Genomic DNA, 4,374 nt, shown 5'->3' with positions numbered 1-4,374 from the left:
ATTACACTCCACATCTACTTCACACACTCTAGGGGTTGGATCTTCCATCTCCGCTCCTAGCACCTTTTCCTTCTCCACCCCATTCTCTACCTCTTTGCACCATGGTACTTTGTTAGGGGGAATGCCACCCTTTAACACAGTGCCTCTCACCTTTCAGCAAATGAGCACACCCATAACTCTTGGGTTGACTGTGATGGTCATCCCCCTCACTATCCCCAACCTCACATTTCCCATGACCACTCATACACAGGGGTTTCCATCCTCAGCTTATGGTGCATCTTCACACTCTCCTTGGATTACACCTACACAGGGATTCCCATCTTCTGCTCCCAATGTTCCCATCCCACCTCCTTGGGTTCCTCATGTGGCTACCATGCCCATGCCTAGTCAGCCCATCCCTACCTATGGATCCACCTTGCACACTACCCGCATGCCTAGTGGGCACTCTGGGGACCATTCCCAAGTGTACTCCACTCCCCCATCCTACCCCCACTACACTTTTTCACACTATCCATCTGGATAAGACACATTTTAATGGGTCAAATTTCACTACTTGGTCGAATTTCATGTAACAAGTGCTTGAGTCTCAAGGTCTTTGGGACCTCATCATTGGTCTAGAGCCTATGCCGGACCCTCGACTAGCTCACTCTGACTACATCCATCAATGGAGAGTTCGCAATGATACAACCAATGTTGAGATGATGTAGTGATTGCTTCTTGAGTTTCACTCTCAGTTGCAGCACTTCCCGCTCGCCTCAAAGCATTGGAGTCACCTTCTCGACCCCTATGCTACTCGTGATTGTACTCGATGCATCAATCTCGACTTTGAGCTTCAAGAGTTCTCTCTTAAGGAAGGGGATGATCTGAAAGTCAAGCTGGCTAACTATAGGCGGTTACTTGCCGAGTTCGCCACTACTGCCTCTCCAAAGTCAGATGATGATCAAGTTACATTCTTCTTGAATAAGTTGCCCGCAAAATACTTTGATTTCATTCAACACATCATCTCCCAACCTCGATTGCCAACCTTCTACGAGTTTGAGTGCTAGTTCTTGCGTTACACAAGGCTGCATGATCAAGTCCACAAGAAATCCTCATCACAGCCTTATTCTGAGAAAAGGGGGTTGGTTGCCTCTTCTTAAGGAGGGAAAACCACCAGTGGCAAGAACTCGCTAGATGCGAAGGCAAGCCAATCAAAGGGTGACTTCTCTTCCTTAGATGGAACCAAAGATTCAAGACCTCTTTGCCAACAACTCCCTAAGAAAAACCGGTTTTGCACACACTGCCAGAGAGCAAGCCATGTGGATGAGGAGTGTTGCTCCAAGGCCCAAGGTCTTCCACCTAAAAAGCCTTAGCATCCTGCTACGACTCCGCAGTCCAGTGGGGCTATGCCTTCCACTCTTGCTTTAACTGCTCCTTCAGCACCCGTTGTTGCTGCTGGACATGTGACTCGAGTATAGCCTCAACAGCCCATCTTGTGTTCAGATTAGACTACTGATGCATAAAAGCAAGGTACTAGCAAAAATGAGTTGCAAGACGTATAGAGGTATCCTTAGAATGAGCATGCACCCAAGCAAAATGAAGGTAAGAGTTCGAACATGCTGTAGAGGTATCCCAAGACCCTGGAATAAAAGGCCAGTTCTTATCACAGAATCATGCAGTATCCATTGTCATCGAGAAGTATGTCACTATCATACCCTGGTGTATCCAGCACTGATTGAGGAGGAAGGTTAATGTAATCAGAAGGAGAAGGGAATGGAATAAGAGGAGAGCATTGTAAAGGAGGATAGGATAGATCATAAAAAGAACGGAAATGAAGAGATAAGGAAGATGGAAATCTATAAAGAAAACATAAGGAATAGGAGGAACTACATGAGGAGGTTGAGAAGGGGTAGGCGATGATGTCAGATCGGCAATGAAAGGACAAAAAGTAAAGACGGGAATGTGAGGGGAATTAGAAGGAGTAAAAGACAACAGAGGAATAGTGCTAGGGTTGGAAGTGAGGAGGGAAATATACAATGGAAAATGATAGGACATAAGAGAATAAGACAAAAGATCAGTGGGATCTAATGGATAAAAAGAACAACAATAAGCAAGATCTTGGAAAAAAGAATCAATGAATAATGGATGATTGGAAATATGACTCAATAGTTGAGTTTGCAAAGGCTAGATATCAAATTTTTGGAATACACCCCTGAGACGACGAGGCTCCAAAGCAACATCCTCCAAAGGTAGATGCCAAGCATGTCCCTTACACCAAGACGTCTACTCATGATAATGCTTCAAACTATTTGCTAGCAGGAGCTCAACTGAGTGCACATACGTCACTGCTTGTAAAATCATATCTCCCACATAAACATTCAAATCCTCCTCATCAAATATCTGCAAATGCCCCGTACGATACATGAAAGATAGCAATTGTACTTATGCGAATCAGCTCATCAACAAATCTATCAAACACAAACTTTAGCAAATCTGCAGACCACAAATTTTGCCACCCATCCTCTGGAGATTCTAAATCCACATTTCTCAAAGAGATATACAAGGCAAAACACTACTGATTATACTTGATCCAGAAAGATGGTGAGGGTGACACCAGCTCAGCATAACTAGTAAAATCATCGTGCACACAATTCATACGTTGTTGAAGGCATCTGACCTTAGCAAAAAAACCATTACACAACTTTGCCTTCTATTGTAAAGCTCCTCGTTGGAAGATACTACAAAAAAAACCACATGAGGTGGAGAAATAGAAAGAGTAACAATCTTCTGATTAAGCTCTACAATCATCTTCTTCTCTGACTCAACAGTTTCCTGAGAAGACTGTAGCTGACCCTCACAAGTACCCAGTCTACTAGCTAAGTCGATCATCTCCTCAAGGGCAGAATTATTCTCTTTATTCAAAGACGCATTCTCTGCTTCCATGGTAACTACTTGATCTTCTAACTTCTGAATGGTGGCCTTTTGGGAATCCATCAGGGTAGTAGCTTCAGTCATTTGTTTGTTAATATCCGTGAGGGCAACTTTCTCAAATGCTAGATCCTCCAAAGCCTTACTCAATCAACGAGTCAGAGAATCCACTTTGTCCTACAAGGAAGCTTACACCCCTATGTAAATGGACTGAAGACAAGTCCTCATTGAAGTCTCCAATGTAGCCTGGACACCAGAAACTAGCTGAGGAAGCAAAGGTCTAGCTAACATTGTTTGTAAGGAAGCATGGATCTATTTATCCAACTGCCCATCCCTTTGTGCTGCAAATAGATTAGGATATGACAAGAATGAAGGAAGGGAACTGGTAGAAACAAGAGGAATGGAGTCCTGTACAGGAGAATCAGAAACTGAAATAGAAACAGGACTAAGGGACCCTTTAGTACGTAATCTTTTATTGCGAGAGAATCTAGTAGGGGGCTCATCCTCCGAATCAAAAAATTGGGCTGTAATGGAGAAGGAGTTGGAACAGAAGGTGGAGGCTGCTTCAGAAGAGGAGTAGGATCAGGAGCTCGCACACCACCAAGAGGAGGTGCAAGGGAGATAATCTTCTGAAGAAAAACACTGTGGGAGACATTACTGCCCTGACCTTTCCGAACTCTTTGAAAATGATGATCCATCTTTGCGAGCATGAATGCTGCCCAATTGAACTTGGCTCCCTCTAGGATCCTAACAGAAGTAGTGAACAACTCCTTGGAGAGACATTTGGAAGCACGCTTCCCCGACATGAACCTCCGACATGAACCTGTCTTGTAGAAACTGGCAAAGTTGTTTCCATACCGGGGAGGAGATGTGAGCTATAGAAACTCCAGAATTGGTAATAACTTTGCTGGAGACCAAAGGGGTAGAGGTTTCTTTCTGCAGGAGAGAAAGGATCTCCTCAACTATCAATAATTGATTTTCACTAGGGACGAAAGATGCTGAAAGAGGCAAACACAATGCATCACTGATATTGGCTGTGGATAAGCAAAACCGTCGGTTATAAATCAAGCCAGACTGATTCTTGTAGCATGCCAGGAAGGAGTAGCAAATCGTGTTGTCCACTGGCGAAAACTTCAAAGCCACAAAAGGACGAAGACCAGCACGGCGAATGCAATCCGTCTCCAAGAGAAGAGCATAGTCATGCACCAGAAACAGCACATGCTGGATGACAATAGGAGGAATATCAAAACACACAACCAAGCAAAAAGATGAAAATTTTCCTGCAAATCCTAGACAAATCAACATGGAGAAGAATATCAAAACAAAGGATAGACGACTAGACCAGACTGGATGAGACTTTCCCAAATAATCCACATCCTACGAAAAAAAATTTGACATGACCTACGCACTTGTGCGACCGAAAGCTTCATGCTATGCAACAAGCAGGCACCCATGACCTCGTGGAAT

Source organism: Lygodium microphyllum, chromosome 6 (assembly GCF_053477565.2).
Source record: "Lygodium microphyllum isolate KBCC chromosome 6, Lygodium_microphyllum_v1.1.10, whole genome shotgun sequence".
Lineage (NCBI taxonomy): Eukaryota > Viridiplantae > Streptophyta > Polypodiopsida > Schizaeales > Lygodiaceae > Lygodium > Lygodium microphyllum.
This window is presented reverse-complemented; position numbering follows the sequence as displayed.